Source organism: Diadema antillarum, unplaced genomic scaffold (genome assembly GCF_040938485.1).
Source record: "Diadema antillarum isolate AM-2024a unplaced genomic scaffold, OU_Dant_1.0 scf00000166, whole genome shotgun sequence".
Classification (NCBI taxonomy): Eukaryota; Metazoa; Echinodermata; class Echinoidea; order Diadematoida; family Diadematidae; genus Diadema; species Diadema antillarum.
This window is the reverse complement of record NW_027271055.1, coordinates 754,366-770,817: the sequence shown is the minus strand read 5'-3', so window position 1 is coordinate 770,817 and position 16,452 is coordinate 754,366.

Below are 16,452 nucleotides of genomic sequence, written 5' to 3'. Positions count from 1 at the left end.
ACGTTTTGTTCTTATCTTGTTTGATTTTTTTGGCGCCCCCCCCCCCGTATGTTCGGAACCGTTGGCGCCTTCTTTTGATCCAATTGGCGATCGCTTCAGAACGAAAGAAATTGCAGCCGCTGCTCAGTGAAACATTTTGTCTGCTAAATATAAAATGACATGTGTGAACACAATAGACATTGTCATTTTGTCGGCTTTATCATCAAATTTTGTTCTTACCTTCTTCTTCTATATAAAATTTAGAGAGCGAGCGCAGCGAGCGAGCCGAAAATTGTATTTCAGCTTACATAGAATTCTTGTGTGAACACAATAAACATTGTCATTTTGTCCGAGTCATCGTTATGTTTTGTTTTGATCTTTTTTTGATTTGGTTTTCTGCCCCCCCCCCCCCTTCCGGTGAGTTTCTTCTTCTTCTTCTTCTTCTTCTTCTTTTCTTTTTTCTTTTTTTCTTTTTTTTCTTCGTTTTTTCTTTTTTTTTCTTCTTCTTCGTTTTTTTTTTTTGCGCCCCCAAGGAGTGGCGCCCGGGGCACGTGCCCCCCTTGCCCCCCCCCCTAGATACGCCACTGATCAGTACTGCTTAATGTATATAAAATAGTAGCACGATTAGGCATCATATATCACACAAACAAGGGATAAGGCCACACAAGTAGACAAACACACACACACACACACACACACGCACACACGCACATACCTTACAGGGAGGAAACAGAAATACAGTAAAAAAAGTCACTTGTTCAGAAGAAGAAAAAATGTTCACAAAAAATAACCTTCATTAATCGGTCAGGGAACCAAGATAATAAAATATGACGGAGTCCCTTTTTAAATCACGTAGAACATGTGTAGAAGAAGAAGGAAAAAAAAACCACTATGTAAGATTTTTGAGGTCGCTAAGGCAAGAGATGAGCTTTTTCCTTTCCTTGAGTCCCTTACTGACACAAAGATCCTGCCATCCACAGACCAAGCGTTTACTGTTTTGGGGTGTTTGTGTGCCGTGTTGAGCAGTGCAGCGTTTGTTGATGTCAGATCATCGATGATGACCTTTCCTGTGCCCTTCAGTTTCTGTCTTTCCTTTATCAAGGCTTGTTTTGGCTTGTATGAAGTGAACTTGACAATAATGGAAGATCGATGATAAGTGTACAATATTTCCACATTACATCATACAACAAACTACAAAATTCAAAAGCATCCAATTATCAGGCATTCCATAAAATACATAAATGCTAGCAATGGAAGAAATGCTGATGAAGCAATGCTTGTTAATATGATAGATTCTATTATACATTAAAAGATAGTTCACTTTGCGCAAAAATACAGGATGAATCAAATGACTACCCTCATTTTCCACATTGGCTGTAAAAATTCAAAAGAAGTACCAGATTCCTATACAATGTGCACAAACAATAGTTCCCTGGTTTGTTTGTTTCTTCATTTTATGCTCAATACATAGGTACATACAACATGACACAAGGGATTAAAACTGACGAAAAGATGTACTTTCATAAATGTAACATATTTTAATATCAACAGATGGTCATTAGAAAAGGAACACTTTTTTATATAACTTCTTCTTTCCCCAAAAGGTTTATCATTATAAGTAAGAAACAAATGGTTGGTATCCATTTTAATATGAATAGTTTCCACACAATAATTCTGGGATGTGATTCTCCCAAACTGTGATGTGTCTTAATCAAACAAATACACGCACGATAAAGACAGATCTTACTATTCCGGACTGCATCTACAATTTTTTTTTGGTCAAAGTTGATGATGTCTAAAGCATGTGGGTCAAAGTAGAGATTGTAGAGTTCCTTGGCCTCGTGGTGAAGGTCTCTTTTCTGCTGGTCAGTCATATCCGGCACAAGGCTTCTCCGGTTAAAGTCCTCTGGAATCAGTGAAAACATTCAGAAAGAATCAAACTGAGTGAAGATGAAAGAAACACTTTGATCTCATAATTTTTTTTTAAAGAATGCCACGTGCATGGTTAGGTCTAAAAAGCTTGAATCTGAGGAAAGGGATGGAATTTCTAACTTTTTAAAGATTACCCAATCCCCTAATCCCAAATATGCCACCTTGGCTTTCCTGTTGAACTGAGGCTCGTTGTTACTCCGGAGTGCGCTAACTAACGGGATCACCAGAAAGCTTATGACCATACTGGCAATTCATATCTACATTGTAAATAACTTTGCTCAGAGAAGATAAATATGTATAAAGGTATCAAATGAATTACATGTTTTTTGTTTTTGGCAAGGTTTACTATTAAACTGACATACTGTTAAACCGGAAATATCTGCCGCATGAAATTTCCGCGAATTACACTGGCATTCGTAGCATAGAATAGCGTGTAGACAAGAACTTTTGAGTGCATTATCACTGACACACGTAAAATTCGCAAAATCAAAATGCACGCGAAAATTTATCGTTTTAACCATTTAACAGTACAGTGAGAGATATTGAATATGCAATATTTTTCTAAATCAGTGCCAATATGTCCAGAGTTGGGGATACAGACCAACTATGAAGCAAAACTGCAGGAGGTTGAGGGCGCTTTCTCTCCGCATGAATTGAAAAAAGGGATAGAGAAGGGTGCTGTTGCTCAAAATTTCGGATGTCTCGTAGTAGAGAGCGTGACATTAAAAGGGAAAAGGCATCATTCTGATTAAAACTCACATTCTCATATATTTGAGAGAAATGCCAACATGGTAAAAGCTGTACATGGCTTTAAATACAGCCTGTTGAATTATTTAGTACGCCAAAAGACACATACGATGTAAGTTTTTGGAGAGTACAAATAAAATAGTAGGTCACATTTTTTTTTCATTCAAATGATGGAAGACGTCCTTCAGCATTTGAGCAAAAGAAATTAAAATAATGAGCCCATCCCGCACATCTATTTATTTATTTATCCTTTTTTTTTTTTGGTTTCACAGAATACTTATTAGATATCCTGATGTGATTTCTAGAGAAAGGAAAGGTCAGCAACTCTCTAAAATTGCTGCAACGTGACAGACTATTACTAGGTGTTCCAAAAAAATATTTCCCACTTTTGATCCCTAATATTTCAAAATTATGTATGAGAAAAAACTGACATTGATATGAGCAATAGATTGATAATGTACAATTTTGTTGGAGGTGCTTTAAAAATAATATAATAATCAGTTTCATCAAGTTCTAGATTTATTTTGAAGTTAGATTTCAGATTTTGCTCTGTTTTCAACCCTCTGTACAACATTTTAATCTTGCACTGGGGTTAATGGGTGTGTATGGGAGTGTGTTGTTAATACCCTGACAATGGTCCTGAACAATGGCTAGGGTTGGAATGTTCTATTACATATCCATGAGAAATTCCACTATCACAGCTAGTCTTTATTCATCCTGAAATGTGTATGCACGCAAGCATATGAAAACATGTGCTTATTTGTTCATGTGCATGCATTTTACCCTTTACCATGAATTCAGACTAGCAGTGCCTAGGGCAATCCATAAATAAAGCATTCATGTGCCATGGAGCATGCAGTCCAGAAGCCTAGTCAGCAGAGCTCTGAAAAGGTCATGAAAGTAGTATTGGTGGTATTCATGTCTATTGTTCAGGGTCATTGTAAGCACACAGTGGCGTATCTAGGGGGGGGGGGGGCAAGGGGGGCACGTGCCCCGGGCGCCACTCCTTGGGGGCGCAAAAAAAAAAAACGAAGAAGAAGAAAAAAAAAGAAAAAACGAAGAAAAAAAAGAAAAAAAGAAAAAAGAAAAGAAGAAGAAGAAGAAGAAGAAGAAGAAGAAACTCACCGGAAGGGGGGGGGGGGGGCAGAAAACCAAATCAAAAAAAGATCAAAACAAAACATAACGATGACTCGGACAAAATGACAATGTTTATTGTGTTCACACAAGAATTCTATGTAAGCTGAAATACAATTTTCGGCTCGCTCGCTGCGCTCGCTCTCTAAATTTTATATAGAAGAAGAAGGTAAGAACAAAATTTGATGATAAAGCCGACAAAATGACAATGTCTATTGTGTTCACACATGTCATTTTATATTTAGCAGACAAAATGTTTCACTGAGCAGCGGCTGCAATTTCTTTCGTTCTGAAGCGATCGCCAATTGGATCAAAAGAAGGCGCCAACGGTTCCGAACATACGGGGGGGGGGGGCCAAAAAAATCAAACAAGATAAGAACAAAACGTAATGATGACGTGGAAATATACAAATTTCGGCTCACTCGCTCGTACTAATTTAGAGTATTTCTTCAAGCCCTCAGTTTGTTGATAAAAATCGTTATCTATAAGGCCGTCACTATACATTGTATCTTGATTAGAATTGTAAGATTTGATGAGCAAAAAATGACAAGAGTTCCATGTTTTGTAAGCTGAAATACAAAAATTTTCGGCTCGCTCGCTGCGCTCGCTCGCCAAAATTTATCAAAATAAAAAGGAGATAAGAACAAAACGTGATGATGATGCGGAAGTATACAAATTTCGGCTCACTCGCTCGTACTAATTCAGAGTATTTTTTCAAGTCTTCAGTTTGTTGGTAAAAATAGTTATCTATAAGGCCGTCACTATACATTGTATCTTGATTACCATTGTAAGATTTGATAAGCAAAAAATGACAAGAGTTCCATGTTTTGTAAGCTGAAATACAAAAATTTTCGGCTCGCTCGCTGCTCTCGCTCGCCAAAATTTATCAAAATTAAAAAGGAGATAAGAACAAAATGTGATGATGACGCGGAAATATACAAATTTCGGCTCACTCGCGCGTACATGGGGGGGGGGCATTTCATGAAGCAATTTGTCAGATATTTCTTTTGACAAACTGTTAAAAGCTACTGAAATCCTTGCTTCTGATTGGCTGAAAGCATATTTTGTGCAACAAGTTGTCGGACAAAATGCTTCATGAAATGCCCCTCTGGTTTAGAATATTTTTTAAAGTACTCAGTTTGTTGGTATAGATAAATCGTTATCTATAAGGCCGTCACTATCTTGATTAGAATTGTACGATTTGATAAGCAAAAAATGACAAGAATTCCATGTTTTGTCAGCTGAAATACACAAATTTTCGGCTCGCTCGCTGCGCTCGCTCGCCAAAATTTATCAAAATTCATTACATTTAAATCACCCTCAAAAGACCCCTTTTAAGGGCTTGAAAAGCATATCATGTGGACTTTGCTTAAAGTCTCTACCGGGATGGGGTTGGGGTTTAACACTAGTCTTTTTCAGAAATTAGGGGCGCAATTTTCGCGCTTGCCCCGGGCGCCGTTTTCCCTAGATACGCCACTGTAAGCACACATCCACATACACATCATTGGTTCTTGTGTAAAGTTCAATTTTGTACAGAGGGTTCAAAATGGATTTAAAATGATTCATGCTCTCATATTCAAATCACCTTCAACTAAATTGTACACCATTCAGCTATTACTCATATCAATAACAGTGTTATCTGATGTATAGTTTTCGAACTATTAAGGATCAAAAGTGGGAAATGTTTTTCGTAACTCCTCGTAGTAGCACAAAAAACATATCTACTGTATGTTCATTGTACACCACCCTTTTAGTTTTGTGTGTGCGAGGCAAGTGCTCTGTAGCCACATCCATTCACAATAATTATGATGATTTCAAAGTTGTCTGAATGCAGTACTGCAGTTCATGTACTGTATATAAAACAGGTGTTGCTCGTTCAATGTCATCCCATGAATTTGAGGCGGGATAGGGACTTGGAAGAAATGTCAATCATTTGGGTATTCTTTCCTGGAATTACAAATATCTCATTAGTTACGGTCACACAGTGTTCCTTAACTTTGAGTTAAGCTAACTTAGATGACAATCTCTTAGGTAAGTACTGTGTATACGCACTTGACAGTTAGCTAGCACAAACAAATAAGACTAAAAAATAATTTAAAAAGTGCGCCTCGCATTGTTAGCATTGACAGGCTTGACGGCCTTAGAGAATGCCTTCAAGATTTTCGGTGGCCGGGGGCCTGTCTTATAAAGACTTGTGATAGAAATCAATCACAAGTTTTTGAGAGCTGCAATGCAAGTTGCGATTGATTTGGGGACTTGTGATTGATTTGAAGGCTTTATAAGACGGGGCCCGGGTCGTTTGCTATAACCAGGGAGGTGTTACAGAGATGGAGTGGCAACTCTTCGTAATTCATGCAAACACATGTTTGGGTTCAAGGCGTTACAATGGGATGTCTAGCATTCCATTACGCTTTGAAGTCATGCTCGGCACCGCTCTAGTTGCAAGACGAAGTTCGGAGACGAAGAACGCATTTCATCTTTCGTTGAATTACAAGCTTTATTTCACCGTAAAATTTTAAATGAAATACTCGAATTGATTTAGTCTAGTTAAAGAAAGAATTCAATATTATAAACATGTATTTCTAGTTTCGTAGTAATGCGCAAATCGAAATGAAATGAAAATTAGGCCATGTTAAAAGCATAATATTTTTCTATAACGCGCACATTTCCGCATGTTAGTTTTCTATCTTTTAATCTGGTATATTTTGATCTTTTAAATAAAGTACTCCGCTAAAGCGTGTTCCAGCGTGCTTTTAAACTATTTGTTGTTAAAATTGTCAGTTTTACACTGCATTTTGATTCGCCGCTCCAATTCAAGGTACACAAATTCACTGTTGCCATCACATTGAAAGAGAGAGCGAATTGCAGTAGGGGCAAGTATTTCTAGATGTGAGAGCGCTAGTCGCGATTATTGATGCTCTCTTTTGTCAAAGCACATGGGTAACACCTGTAGTTGAACGCATAACTTCTCGGCGGTGCTGCGCATGACTTCAAAGGAGAGCAGTAGTTGTCTCTCCTTCTCTAGTACCTCCCTGCTATAACCAAGGAGGTTCGAGAGATGGAGTCACAACAGTCTTATTCGCTTTGATACCATGCTCGAAACCGCCACTCAAAAATATTTATGTGTCAAACTGGATCTGCCGCTCGTGTCTCATTGCATAATCACCAGCCATTTTCCAAGGAAGATATGTCTTTGTGATGGTAATTATTTTTCGCTATCCCTACTTACAAATGATGGGCGGTATAGGCACGGGGGTGCGCGAATAGAAATTGCTCAAATATTGCTGAAATAGATATAAAAATTACTCGACTGTACGTGTCTGTACGCTAATCTGACATATTAATTTATAAAGAACTATATACTTGAAGATAATACCATATTAATTTCATTTTGCAGAAATAAGGAGAAAAATGATAAAACCGGCTTTCCATGAGGGTAAAATTTCAAACACTTTCACAAAATACAGCTCAAATTTACACTTTTGCATATATTTTTGAACGGAATTGACTTTTGTTTTATATGCTTTATCATTAGGTGAAATTTTATTGCATTTGATATATAAACGAGCAGCATATATATACCCGATATTATGTTAGCATTAAAAATGAATCTTCAGATTGCTCAGAAAGATGGCGGCTTCAAGCATCGAACATCAAAGGCACAAATGCACCTGTGGAATTCTTTTGTCCATCCATAGAAAACTGACAGCTGATTGAATAATTATAGTCAGTTGTAACCCCATCTCTCGAACCTCCTTGTTATAACCATCTCTGTGTGGAGATTTGTCATACAGTTCACATGTATCTCAAAACATTAGAATAGACCATTTCTGTAGTGTATACACATTTATGGTTGTTTCTTTTCCCACCGCCAGGGAACAACTGCTTTACTCGCCTCCTCTGGAAAGCATTCTTTAAAGACTGAGTCATGATGCATTGTCATACATTGCCATACTTTGTCAAACCAATGTGCTTCATGTGTGTTCAGGTAGTGATAAAATATCCCCTTTCACACCAGATTCACAGATTAATACCCCTTTCATACTCGTCATTCAGGGGATTACCCACAAGATTCACCGTTAATTAAACGGGGAACACTTGGAAAATTTAACTTCATACTGGAAAATGAGCGAAACATTAATTTCTGAGATGTTAGATGTTTTGTTTAATAATAGATACTTTATTTTCTGCAAATCAACAAATCAATCAGCAAATCAATATACATAAGGCACATGATCATGAACATGTGGGAAATATACAAAATAGATTCAAAACAGAGTCGTTTGACTTGCGTAAACAAAGATATAAAAGGTAATTAATGATACAATATACAGTATGCATGTCTATGCAGCGGGGATTACAACAATTATAATTATGGAGCGATAATGCAGAAGGCCGCCATTGTAAGCATAGCTTGAAAAGATGGCCGGCCAGAGGAAAAGGTAGGGACGTATACTAGACCCCGTTTACAGTGCGAGGCTCGGCCGCGGCCGTGCCCAGCCCCGCTTCAGTGTAAACGCGCAAAAGGCCAAATGCGAGGCCAAAATTGGCCTCGCATTTGGCCTCGCTCTGGAGGTGGTCTCGGCCGCGGCCGAGCCGCGGCCGAGCCCGGCCTTTTCTTAGTGTAAACGCAAACTGGGCCAAATGCGCGGCCAATTGCGCGGCCAATTTTAGTCTGGCTTCCAAACCCTCTGCCTGTATCTTTCGCTATTCAGGATATTAACCCCCTCAACGAAGAAAACTAGTATAGTTTAAGGTGGTTTTGCCCTGCAAAGGATTCTTTCCTTCGGCAAAGGCCTTTGCCCGAACGGCGACTTCGTCGCCACGGAATTCAATTGGCAAAGGGTCTGAAAACCAGACAATACCAAACTGCATTTGTTTACAAGCAGAGCGCCACTACGACAAAATATTGAAAGGTTTGAATCAAGAGCGCGGCCGAGCCCGGCAGTGTAAACGGACAAAATTGCGGGGCCCGGCCTCGCAATTGAGGCTGGGCTCGTACGCGGCCCAGCCCCGCACTGTAAACGGGGTCCTAGTTTCGTAATACTACAATACAATACAAATTCTGCTGCGAAGATAGCAGGAGAAAAACGTGATGGTGGTGGATGTGCGTGCAAGTGCTAGAAAGTGCAGAAGGGCAGATATGCTGGAATGTAGAATAATCGAATTGGTTTGCTGAAAGAGGGAACGGTATGCGATGTTGCTATTTGGGAGACCAACATTAATCATATGAATTATTTGTTTTTAATTTGTATTTGAAGTATACTGTAATAAAATGTGCTTCTTTAAAGACCTAATAAAATGCTTGCAAAATGTTTTAATATGCAAAAGAAATGTAAAATATATGTCATGATTATCAATGTAAATATGTTGTCAGTGTCGTTCCGGTTTTTATCGCTTCTAGAAACTCCCCCAAATATCACATTTTTGGAGGACCCCGTTGCAGCTTTTGCGAAAAAGAAAGTCACGTGACCAACACCCCTGAACCGATTGATGACGTATAAGCACGGAGTTGTGCTCAGTTAGCAGACGCCGCTCAGCACAAGCACTCAGATTACTAGCTTGGTACACGCGCGTACACGATAGCCCGGCCAGGCCCGGGCCCCGCGGGATGTGCGCTCCCGGTCGACCCACTGACTGTCGACATGTACGCATTAGTACCACGTACATTATCACTAAGTTAGCTTGCACAGATACCTGGTACCTCGAGCATAATGTCTTCCCCTATATGGGTAAACTTCGACATTGATGATGATGATGAAGACTGCAGCTCTGACGATTGCGGAGAAGAAGAGGAGGCACATGAAGTTGAAGGGGAAGATGGGGAGGGAGAGGCAGCCGATGAACCAGAACGTTATCGTGGGGCTGCACCTTACCGATATGAACCAGCTGCATCTCCCCCGCTGCCAGTGCAAGAGCGTATGAACATGGCACCATGCCCGAGAATAGACCTCACGGAAACGATCGCCTGGGAAATACAGAGTGGTATGTCTGGTATGCCCCCATATAGTTTAACGTTAGAAAGGATATACTGTATTCTACATGATTGACATTGTAAGTTGTAACTGTTTGTCTAGTAAGTAGATTAGAAGAACAGACCCAGCTCAGACCCAGCTCGAACAGACCAGAAGAACAGACCCAGCTCGCTCACAAAGTGAGCGGCTACTCCGGCCGCAGCAAGCAAGCGGGAGCGTCCCGGCCGTGGCCTGGCCCGTCGGCCGGCGCTTACAAGTTAAACTACTAGTAGTAGTCTAGTAGTAGATCTAGTAGCAGTCTACTAGTACCGGTAGTAGTAGTCTACTAGTACTACTAGTAGTAGTAGTACTATTACCACTACGGCACTAGGTCTAGTAGACTAGTAAGTAGTAATAGCAGAATCTTTGGTAGTAGTACAGAGGCTACACTCTAACGCCTAACGGATAGGTTGATATGTTGTTACAGGGTGGGACGTGGCTCAAAAAAAAAAAAGGCCTAACCAGTTTCCCATAGTCAGTTTCTGTAATTATTTGTTATCAGTAATTTAGATGCGCCATTTTCTAAGAAAAACGATACCAAGAATGATCGTCAATTTTGGTCGAGTAGTTTTTGTTTTATGCTAAAAATCATTCTGTGGAAGGAAGCCCAAACGCCGTGCTTCTCTACCGATGAATGCCACGGCGGGGCTGGATTCACGAGTAGGTCTAGGCCTATAAAGCAGGCGAGTCGCCGTAGTATTAGTACAGACACGCAGTGGTGGTGGGGCTATCGTGAAATAGGCCCCACCGCAGTGCACGTGCACCGTACCCGTGCGTTTATAGCAAGCAAGGGTAGGTCCTCCTAGGGTTTAGGGTTAGGTAGAGTTGTATTTATGGTTAAATTGGCCGTTAAATTAGTCGAGGGCCATATTATGAAGTCATTTTCGCCGCATTCACGAGTATTGACTGTGGAAGGCAGCCCCACCGCCGTGCTTACCTACCGATGAACGCCACACGGTGAATTCATGAGTATTTAAACAGGCGAGTCGCCGTAGTAATAGTATTACTATTAGTACAGACACGCAGTGGTGGGGCCTATTTCACGAGTTTGCCGAAAATAATGGATATCCAAGCGTACCACAGTTGTAATCTGTATTATTGGCTGTATTAAACCCGATACAATTCATTAAATATTTTTTGTCTAAAGGCTTAGCCAATGACAATAGTGCAGCGCAGCACCTGCTATGCGCTCGCTAGCTCGCTCCCCCGCCAGCGCTAGCCGGTGCATGCAGCCGCCGACCGGCTGTCGCTGCGCTGCGCTAGCATAGCCTTGCCAGCTCGCTGGCTACGGCTTGACTGGTCGGACAATCAATATCGACGACTCCGTTCTTAGACGTCATCACAATTTAGAAGTGATAGTGCGCCGCATGCGGCGAAAGTATAGAAAGTTTTCCCAAACCGAGGAAATTGCATCCATTATGTTAACAAATATAGAACAAAATTCAGAACAGTGAAAAACCCCGCACAACCATAGAATTACTTAGAATTTAACATTTAATATTATTACATCATTGAGAAAAAAATGCCTAAACCATTTTATTAGGTCTTTAAGTTTGCTTTAAATGAAAACAAGGAGGCACACTGTTTCAACTCCTCAGGAAGAGTGTTCCATGTATCCGGACCGTGATGTCTAATCGATTTTTGAGCAAGTAAAAGCTTTGGATTACTTAAATGAAAATCATGGGAACGACGGGTTGGGTATGAATGAATATGGTCATTGGTTACTAAGGCATTATGAAAAAATGGTAATAAATTTCGAGTGTGTTTATACATAAATATAGCAGTTAGATATATATGTATGTCATGGGCTTTTAAAGTTTTTAGGCGATGAAATATCGGATCGGTGTGAGCCAAAAAATTTGAGTGTGTGCATATACGAAGAGCCTTTTTTTGAAGAATAACAATTGTATTTAATTTACTTTTGCTACAGTTGCCCCATACAATGTTGCAATACATTACATATGGTAAAAATAAAGTGTTATATAACATTATTAAAATTTGATCATTAACCAAATACTTTATTCTCCTTAAAACACCAGTTGTTTTAGATATTGCTGTAGTAATATTCTGCACATGAGTATTCCAAGTTAAATTGCTATCTAAGGTCACTCCTAGAAACTTGGTTGAGTGTTTCTCAGCAATGTTTATACCATCAATATAAATACTTTTGGGAAGGGTGGGTTGGGATTGAAGAGTATGAAAATGTATAAAACATGTTTTATCAATATTCAATGAAAGCTTGTTACTTCTAAACCATTTCGAAATATTACCTAATTCCATATTAAGTGTATCAATCAGTGTTGCAATATCCTTATGAGAATAAAAAACGTTAGTGTCGTCTGCAAATAAGATGAAGTTCAAACGAGGGGAGCAATTGGTGATGTCATTAATGTAAATCAAAAAAAGTAGGGGTCCGAGGATAGATCCCTGAGGGACACCACATGACACGTTAGAGTATAATGAGTGACTAGACTTAAATGCAACATATTGTTTGCGATGACTTAGATAACTTCTGAACCATGACAAAGTAATCCCTCTCACGCCATAATTCTGTAATTTTCCAAGTAAAATGTCATGATCAATAGTGTCAAATGCCTTACTAAGATCCATAAAAACTCCAATTATATATTCTTTTTTAGTAAGCGCATCAATAATATTATCAACAGATTTGATTATAGCATAATCGGTAGAAAATCCTTTCCTAAAACCAAACTGATTCGTATTCAATATATCATTTCCAATCATAAACGAGTAAAGACGCTTGTAAACTGCTTTTTCTAAGATTTTCGATAGAACAGGCAACAATGAGATGGGTCTATAAATTTTCACCATTAATGGATTTTCTCTTTTATAGATGGGGATAACTTTGGCGATTTTAAAAGAGTCTGGAAACTTGCCATTAAGTAGGGATAGATTGAATATATGGGTGAGAGGGGCTGCTAGGGGGTAAATTATCTTTTTCAATAAATTCACCCTCAAATTATCGGGCCCACAGGATTTACTACATTTCAAAAGTCGAACAATATCAATAATTTCAGATTCATTAATTGGAGTAAAAAACAAAGAATTTTGATTATTTTCAGGTAAATATTCTTTATAATTTTTTGTATCATTTATGGGAATAGATGCTGCTAAAAAAGGACCAACATTAACAAAAAAATTATTAAAAATATTTGCAATTTGGTCAGGATTAGTGATAACATTATCATTATGAGTAATACTATCAGGACATTCCATAGGTTTCTTTTTGAGTATTTCATTAACAGTCCGCCAAAGAGCACTATTATCATCCTTGTTAGATTCGAGTTTATTTGAAATATATGATTTACGTGAAACTCAAATTAAAGTAGTTAATTTATTTCTATATATTTTATACCTTTTCACATTTTCAGGAGTGGGTTTTCTCAGAGATATCTTATAAAGACGGTTTCGAGTAAGAATGGAATGTATAAGACCTTGAGTAATCCAGGGTTGCCGGGCTCTTTTCCTTCCATTTCTCTTGGTAATTAAAGGAATATGTTTGTCATAATAATCTAATAATTTTTGTAAAAAAATTTCATAAGAAGAATCAACGTCTTGGAGTTCAAAGACGTCATCCCATTGTTCTTCAAATACATCTTGATTCAATGAATCAATATTTTGTGGTGTTTCATTTCTATACATTTTCAAGTATTGTTTGGGTTGGCGGCGTATTGGGGTTGTTACAGATTTGTCTTTAATCATAAAAATCGGTAGATGATCAGATATGTCTGAATAAAGAATGCCGTTCGTGCAGGTTTCAGTAATGACATTAGACAGTATATTATCTATTAATGTTTTACTATGGGTGTTATTGTTTATTCTGGTGGGTTTATTGATGTGGGGATGCAGTGAGTTGGAAAGCAATATGTCATGAAAATGGGTGGGTTGTAATAAATCTATATTGTAATCTCCCATCAAAAAAAAATTGATTTTCTCTCTCCAAGAATTTCATTAGCACATTGATCGAAATTGTCAAAAAAAGATTGAATATCATTTTGCGGAGGACGGTAGATGGTACCAACTATAATATTTTTCTCATTGTCATTTAAAATTTCAATAAATAAGCTTTCTGCTCCTTGAATATGCAAATCAGTTCGAATTCTGAACTTAATTTGATTATTAACATACATGGCAACCCCACCTCCTATGCCATGCTTTCTGTCATTACGAATAAAATTGTAATTGTCAATGCCAAACAGGTCCGGGGAATTGGAGTGCAACCATGTTTTGGCACATTGGCCTGTCGCTTCAAGTAGATATTGCATGCCAGTGCCAGGTGAGTGCTGAAACAAGAGAGAGAGAGAGAGAGAGAAAAAAAAAAGAAGATAAACATGTTTTATGACTGGAAATAGAAATTTATTATTGACATGGATTTGGTATCTTTCCTTCAAGCGCATAAAGCACATGCATGTATGAGGCAATGATGGACGATATTTCATTACTTTTAGTATTGAAATAATGCATTACGGAGTTTAACTGTGATTTCTTTCTCCCTGCAGCTCCACCAAGAAGCTCCTACTAGCCCCCTGGAGTTCAATAGGAAGGTTGAAGGGTAAAATTTCCGAAAAGTTCATTGCTATTTTACCTGGGATTTCACCCCAGAGATCTTTCACGCTAAAATGATTTCCCTGGTTAATCAAGATGCATCCTGCTAAATTTGCCTCAATTTGCCAATTGTGAAAGGAGTATTAAAAAAGGAGAATAAACTAGCTGACCCCAGCCAAAGAAGAGGCACACAAAAGACGCTGAGGCGCTCATGGACTACCAAACAATGGATTACAATGGATTAAGGCATGTGTACAAGACACCAACCTTGCTCGATGAACCAAGACAACGATTGTATGTGTTTCAAAAGGTAGATATGCACACGGCTCGAGATCAAATGGAAATGGTACACGATGAGGTTTGCGTGAACGACATCAACAAATACCACACTGCAATCTCTGTTTAAAGTAAGACAATAGCAAAAAAAAAAAATCACAATTGCCATTTATTTGAATATCTCTGTCATGCAGGCCTACAGTGCAAACAAAAATATGTATTGACTTGATTCTGCGACACTGCATATTAATACGGGTTTAACAAAACATCAACGCAGGTATAAACAAGACCACAGTACAGAAAAGCAGTTATTTTGTTCTTAAAGGGTATGGTTAACTGATCAGTGGGAATCAGTGGGAATGCTGGGGGATGATTGTTCCAATCCCTGTGGGATTCTTTTAAGAGTACATTATACATCTATTGTTGTGTGAAAATCAATTGCTTCAGAATTTTACGTCAAAAATATCTGCGTCAGACCCTTCTGACGCAAATAATTTTCACACAACAATAGATATGTGATGTACTCTTAAATGAATCCCACAAGAATTGGAACAATCATCCCCCAGCATTCCCACTGATTCCCACTGATCAGTTACTAGCCATCCCCTTTAACATCAGACTAATAACACAACTAAAGTTAAACACATTCGAAATTTAACCATGATAACATTCTTGTAAATTGGATAAAAGAAAATGATTATATACGCAACAAGAGAGAGATCTTTTTACTCATCAAAGGGTTGAGTTGAATGTTGAATTTGAGTTTCATAACTTACTGGCTCTTTGTCAAAGAAATTCTCAAGAGGTTTGTTGACAACATCCTGTATGAAAAGAGAGTGATTGAGATTGAAAATGAATTTTAATCACATCGACACAGACTGAAGATGGAAGAATAAGAGGTTTTCTGCATTTGATCGCAGTAACCATATCGCAATTGGGTAACTACAGTAATGAACAAATGAAAAAAACTCATCACTTGGAACAACTGTGGAATACAATATATGTAATATCATTTGAAATCATGGAAAACATCAGCTGAAACTGTGAGCAAGAGATACGTGTATACTGATGATATTAATGTATAAAGAGATGGTAAACATGCTTTCACCATTTTTACACTTTGCTGCATTTGGTTTAATCACGATGAAACCACAATTTCCATACAGAGCAAGGCTTTCTCTTTATGTCTTCAGATAGTGATCGTGTATTCCTGTCAGGTTACAAATGAGAAATTATCGTAAATTATTGCAAATTTGCAACTGATTGTGACAAAATGAACTTTTTGATATTCCAATCAGATGAATCGTTAAGCGCTCCGATAGTTATGGATTCGCCATGTTATGAAAGTGAACAGTGGCAACACCTGCTTAGGTGTTGCCACATGAATACATTGAATTATAGTCTTATTAAAACAACAGGTAAACTGAGAGTTGGCTTATGGATGATGAGAAAATGTCTCGAATGATGTCTGGAGTTTGGGATGAAGATTTAAATTGGGTTTGGGATGAAAAGTTGTGTCCGTAATAAGTCTGTAATAATGAAGGCTGTCTTATGGGTGGAATCTTCGTCCTACAAGTCATTCCTCATCCCAGACAGTATTCTCAGACATAATTCCTCATTCAAGACACCATTTCTCATCCTATGCCCCATTGGGATACTCTTTTGATACCCTATTCCTATTCTAAGATCCTATTTCTCATTCTAGACCTTAATCCTCAACTCCAGTCCCTTGGCACATCCTATACATCCTGGGTGTAGGATTAGGAAACGAATGAAGAATGATAGCAGTGGCGTATCTAGGGAA